A 7,134-nucleotide genomic window follows, 5' to 3' on the forward strand; every position below is an offset into this window, starting at 1 on the left:
TGTATATAGTGTTTAATATTTTATATCGTGCTCTGTAAAATTACTGTTAATTTACAGTTATTTACTCCTGCCGTTGTTGCCAGTAAAGTTCTGTAAATTTACAGTAAACAACTGGAGCAAATGAGTAAATAATAGTAAAGTATTGTGATATATTTACATGTAATTACTTTACTTTTTTACAGTAGATTACTGTATGTTTACAGCGATATATCATTTAGTGCAGGGGTCATCAAACTACGGCCCGCGGGCCGACTCCGGCCCGCCACCCCCCTTTGACCGGCCCCCAGCCCCTCTGCCCCCCCACCACTTGAACCGGCCCTATGAGGCAATCCCCAAAAGTGGTCATGGCCTATTTTTTTTTTATTGCTTTTTGGCAAATAATAACATGTCTGCATCTTGTATTTTGTTGATTTTATCAATTAAAATTGATATTTAGTTATAAAATGAACTATTCATATTTTCTGAATTTTCGTCATATGCTCGCGATCAAGCAGTGACAGGCAGCGCATGCACAGAGAACTGTCAGTGTTCAGGACAGCAAAATGGCTAGTGGTAAGCGAAAAGCTGGCAGAGAGTGCAGAGTTTTTAAAGAACAGTGGACCACCGATTATTTTTTCGTTCAGTGTAAGGACCGTGCAGTTTGTCTTATATGTAAAGAAAGTGTGTCGGTTTTCAAAGAATATAATCTGCGTCGTCACTACAAAACCTGCCACAAAGAGTATGCTAGTTTGCGAGGGCAAACAAGAGAAGACAGGATTCGGAGGATGAAATGCGGACTGGCTGCACAACAGAATGTATTCCTTCACCAAACCCAGATCAACCAGGCTGCTGTCCGAGCTAGCTATAAGGTCGCTCACCTACTAGCTACCCATGGAAAGCCGTTTACTGATGGGGACTTTGTTAAAGTATGCATGCTTGCTGTGGCCAAGGAGGTGTGTCCCGACAAGAAGGATGCGCTCAGCGCGGTGAGTCTCTCCGCACCTACTATGACCAGGTGAACCGAAGATTTGGGGGACAACGTGTATGACCAGCTGAATGAGAAAGCGTCAGAATTCGAGTTTTTTGCTTTGGCCATGGATGAGAGCAATGACGTGCAGGACACAGCACAGCTGCTGTGATCTATTGATCTATTGCTCATATTATTATAATTTCACTGTTTTTTAAAAATGTATTTATTTTATAGGCCTATTTATTTGACCTTTATTAAGTGCTGCACACAATTATTATTAATAATATCAACAGGCCTACAGTACCTACAATTTATAATTTGCCACTCACCTTTGCCAGTGTCAATCACCTCAACTAGGCAGATGTTTATTACCTTGACAGCTTTGATGTTATTTTTATTAGAAAATAAATAAATGGAATATCTATTTCAAATTAAAACAAAGTGTGAAGACTCGATTACTACTTTTGCAAACCACTAGTAAAGATAAACAAATATGTGCCAGGAATCAAGTGTTGATATAGTAGTGTGGATATAGTAGTGGGGATGGCCGTGCCAGGCTAGTAATCTCTACTACACAATGAGGCCTGCTGGTGGTCATATTTGTCTGGGTCATGCAATTCTATGTTATATTGAGGTATTTCACCTGACGTCACAGGGTCACATGATGCCCCGGTGTCCACCATTTTGAACGTCAAGCTAGCTAATGTCAACAACAGTAGCTGGTATGTTACTGTAGCAATGTTTACGTTCAGTCATTTGGATGACTGTTAAAACCTTTCAGTCTCAAGTTTTTCCTTTACTGGATTTACTAGTTTACTGAGCTAGCGCGCCGGCCGCCGGCAGGCTAGCGCGCGCTAGCTCCCAGCTTGCCCGAGCGCGCTAGTTCAGTAAACTAGTAAATCCAGTAAAGGAAAAACTTGAGACTGAAAGGTTTTAACAGTCATCCAAATGACTGAACGTAAACATTGCTACAGTAACATACCAGCTATGATGTTGTTGACATTAGCTAGTGCTAACAGCTAGTTGCTAATACACTGCTACAACTACACCGACCCTAATAATATAGTTCTTGGTCATTGCCTGGTAACAGCAAATTTATAACGGGCCATGTCTCAACAGACTAAAGTTATTTCAATGACATTTAATAACATTTTGTTTATCCTTAGGACCGAAAGTAAATGAAAATGTAAACAAACCTTAGCTGTAATAAGATGGCGACCACCGGCTCCAGGGACGACCCACTGATGTAGGCATGTTACCCAGCCTGACACAAAATATTTGTAGGTATCCAAACTCGTATACGCTTTCAGATCAATACCTGTGTATGGTGATGGGTTTTTAACGACATAGGTATACAGATCATGTGGGCCGAAGTCAGGTAAAAACGAGGGCTTCGTGTACTTCCGTACGTCAGTGAACAATCCTGGTGGAAGCAGGTAAATGTCGTTCTCTAAGCCTGCTAACCTCAATTTTTGCAAATACCTCTCCCTCTGCTCGCCCTGTAAATGCCCTCCGTCGCTGGATAGTGAAGGTGTTTTCTGCATCTCGCTCCTTTTTCTTTTATGTTTTTCGTTTGTTGCCTTCCTCGCATTCAAACTGATTCGAGCCGTGCCGTCCAAAATGGCAGCATCACATGACTTGGTCACGTGGGTGAAATACCTCAATAGCTGACCCAGGCGACACGGTGGTGTAGTGGTTAGTGCTGTCGCCTCACAGCAAGAAGGTCCGGGTTCGAGCCCCGTGGCCGGCGAGGGCCTTTCTGTGCGGAGTTTGCATGTTCTCCCCGTGTCCGCGTGGGTTTCCTCCGGGTGCTCCGGTTTCCCCCACAGTCCAAAGACATGCAGGTTAGGTTAACTGGTGACTCTAAATTGACCGTAGTTGTGAATGTGAGTGTGAATGGTTGTCTGTGTCTATGTGTCAGCCCTGTGATGACCTGGTGACTTGTCCAGGGTGTACCCTGCCTTTCGCCCGTAGTCAGCTGGGATAGGCTCCAGCTTGCCTGTGACCCTGTAGAACAGGATAAAGCGGCTAGAGATAATGAGATGAGATGAGATAGCTGATCCGACCCCGGCCCCCCATTACAGTCAGGAACGACAATGTGGCCCCCAGAGAAAAAAGTTTGGTGACCCCTGATTTAGTGGGACGCTATTTTTTTTCACGTTGAAGCTAATTTTTTAGTAGGGTACAATTGCTGGGTTGCAACCGACGTCACATCCGCCTCATTAGATATGCAAGACATGAAGTGGTGGTCAGCTGAGCTCACTGTTCACAATGCATTACTATTGCTAGTCGTTAAAACACCCGATGCTTGTGTTGTGACATGCTGTTCGAATCAAACAAAACGTGAAACTGATAAAAGTTTCTTCTGGGTTCCCCGTGAAGTGATAAAAGAGGGTGAAGGAGCAAAAGATTTTACCAAAAGAAGATGAGAAAGGTGGCTCTTGAACCTTCTGCTGTGATGGAGGAGCCGAGTCAAAGAGCGCTTAAGTTTGCAATGATCACGTCATGAAAGGTTTGTAAATTCCTCTGATTTATTTTGTTTGGATTTGCAAATCACTTTTCTCACCATTTTCCGTTATTTCGTGATGTTTTGAAGTTCAGGAGATGCTCAAGTCCTCAAATGTGTTTTTGTTTACTGTTTGATCATGCTTGCCATATTGTAAACTAATGCGCATGTTTTCACTCTATTTATCAGGATGTTCTAGCAATCTTTACAAGGACCATGATGTAGATTTGGCTCCTACACTGAACTAGAGATAAGATAATCAAGACGATCCACATGAATACAAAAGCAGAGCTCACAAGTTAACAGCACGAAACTGCTTCCCTGGCCATGCAGTTACAGTGAGTCGTGATAACGTCTCTGTCCTGTTTCACCAATACACAGGTCTTTAAAGGGGTTTCTGTGGATCTTTGTGAATGATTTAGCTGGAAGAGAAGAGCAGGGAGGATCAAGAATCGAGCAGCTGTGGTTTGTTTACACCTGATATTAAAACTTGTAGCGTCCTAGCAACCATCACAAAGATGCATACAAGAAGCCCAGAAATGCTACTTACCCAGGAATAAACAATACAGGATTTATCTTGTAGTGTCCCGATCCCCAGATCTTTAACCCAACCACATATAAAAAGTTGTACTCCTCCATGCTCTTCCAGGTTTTCATCTTTGTGTCCGTGTAGAACGATGTCTGCAGCACCAGGTAATTTGAGATGTCAGGGAAAATCGACGGATGGATGATTTTCCAACTCATAGGAAAAATCCTTCTTTGTTAGCATGTAAGCATCTAATCCCACTGAGTGGTTTCTATATCCACTTCTTTTGAGTGTAATTCTTCTTTTTAATAAATTGCTTGTTTGCTGAACACAAACATGGCAATAAGTTCTTGTGTTAATGGACCAGACTCCACTTTTGGATCATTAATCCCTTCTGACTGAGAATGACCTGTAAGCATGGTTTGGCTTCTGGCACATCCATACAGTTTTAAATACAATACCTACAATTAAAAACAGTTTGTTTTTATTGTATTTATTTAATTCCTGGGCTCCTGTCTATAACAGGGAGTGATGTTGCATCCCATTAATACATGTTTACAATAGATTATTAGATTCTAATAGAATAGATGAGCCAAAATAATTGGGGCTCTTTTTTAATGGGCCCTGACTCATTACAAGTATAAATAGGTGGGCCTTAAAGTAGAAAAGGTTGAGAACCCCTAATATACGGTGCTCAGCGTAAATGAGTACACCCCCTTTGAAAAGTAACATTTTAAACACTATCTCAATGAACACAAACAATTTCCAAAATGTTGACAAGACAAAGTTTAATATAACATCTGTTTAACTTATAACGTGAAAGTAAGGTTAATAATATAAACTTAGATTACACATTTTTCAGTTTTACTCAAATTAGGGTGATGCAAAAATGAGTACACCCCACAACAAAAACTACTACATCTAGTACTTTGTATGGCCTCCATGATTTTTAATGACAGCACCAAGTCTTCTAGGCATGGAATGAACAAGTTGGCGACATTTTGCAACATCAATCTTTTTCCATTCGTCAACAATGACCTCTTTTAGTGACTGGATGCTGGATGGAGAGTGATGCTCAACTTGTCTCTTCAGAATTCCCCAAAGAAAATAATTTCTTTACACCACAAAGGTGAAGGCTACAAGAAGATCAGCAAAGCTTTACTTATCAGTCAGAATACTGTAGGAAAAGTGGTACAAAAATTTAAGAAAGATAGAACTGCAACCATCTCACAGAGACGTCCAGGTCGTCCACGGAAGTTAACACCTTGACAGGAGCGTCTTCTGATGAGAAGGGTTGAAGAAAATCGGCACACAAGTTCACTGCAGTTATCTAAAGAAGTAGAAAGCCAAACTGGGGTGACTATTTCCCGTGACACAATACGGCGTACACTGCAGAGGAATGGCATGCATGGATGCCGCCCATGAAAGAAGCCTCTCCTAAAGCCCGGGCACAAAAAAGCCCACCTCGAGTTTGCCAGGGTCCATGCTGACAAAGATGAAGACTACTGGGACTCTATACTCTGGAGTGATGAGACCAAGATAAATGTTTTTGGAACTGATGGCTTCAAAACTGTATGGCATCGCAAAGGTGAGGAATACAAAGAAAAATGCATGGTGCCTACAGTGAAACATGGTGGTGGCAGTGTCCTTATGTGGGGCTGCATGAGTGCTGCTGGTGTCGGGGAGCTGCATTTCACTGATGGCATCATGAATTCACAGATGTATTGCTCTATACTGAAAGAGAAGATGCTACCATCACTCCATGCCCTTGGTCGTCGTGCACTTTTCCAACATGACAATGATCCTAAACACACATCTAAGGCCACTGTTGGATTTCTGAAGAAGAACAGGGTGAAAAAGTGATTCAGTGGCCAAGTACCGTATGTCTCCTGATCTGAACCCAATCGAACACCTATGGGGAATTCTGAAGAGACAAGTTGAGCATCACTCTCCATCCAGCATCCAGTCACTAAAAGAGGTCATTGTTGAAGAATGGAAAAAGATTGATGTTGCAAAATTTCACCAACTTGTTCATTCCATGCCTAGAAGACTTGGTGCTGTCATTAAAAATCATGGAGGCCATACAAAGTACTAGATGTAGTAGTTTTTGCTGTGGGGTGTACTCATTTTTGCACCACCCTAATTTGAGTAAAACTGAAAAATGTGTAATCTAAGTTTATATTATTAACCTTACTTTCACGTTATAAGTTAAACAGATGTTATATTAAACTTTGTCTTGTCAACATTTTGGAAATTGTTTGTGTTCATTGAGATATTGTTTAAAATGTTACTTTTCAAAGGGGGTGCACTCATTTACGCTCAGCACTGTAGATGACTTTACAATGAACTGACAGCAGAGTACATTTACTGGAAATACTTGTAAAAATAAAATTACAGCGTAAACTAAAATATACAGTATAACCTTTTACATTTGCTTAATGCATTGATCAAAAGCAACTTACAAATGAGACAGTATACGAGTACAACCAAGCAGTTGAAGCTGATGGGTCTTGCTCAAAGACCATGGCAGTTTGGTGGTGCTAGGATTTGAACTTATGACCTTCTAATTTGTACCTCAAAACTCTAGCCAGTGAGCCATCACTTCCCTCAAGTAGTGTCCACTGATTCAACCATGACTGTGGAATTAATTCATACTAAAAGCCAAATTTCAGTGTTCTGCTAAACCAAAGGTTTTTTTTTAACTAGCATATAAACTTAGATCAAAGTGGGTTTGTGTTCATCTAAAATATGCACTAAAAGAAAGGGTACAAAAATAAAACAAACCACTAAATTTGCAGATGCTGACACAAAGAGAATCATTCTCGTTCCTGCCTAAAACTTTAGATATCCCACTATGCATTGCATTTTCTGGTGTATTACTGCAAACCAGTGCATTGCTCTAACTGTCCAATCATTTACAGTAAAATTATTTTTTTTTGTAAAAAAAAAATATTGTGCATTTACAGCATTTTTTTTTTACAATACACATGTTGATATGGAGCTCTTGCAGTCACGTGACCGAATCCTGGCTGGAATGTAAACAGCCGCCATATTGTCGGTCAACAACACAGCTGAATATTGTTGCACTCGTATACAAAACGGATCAGTTTCACCGACGGACTACACGGCTCATTTTTCTAATGAACAGATAAC

Source organism: Neoarius graeffei, chromosome 5, assembly GCF_027579695.1.
Source record: "Neoarius graeffei isolate fNeoGra1 chromosome 5, fNeoGra1.pri, whole genome shotgun sequence".
Lineage (NCBI taxonomy): Eukaryota > Metazoa > Chordata > Actinopteri > Siluriformes > Ariidae > Neoarius > Neoarius graeffei.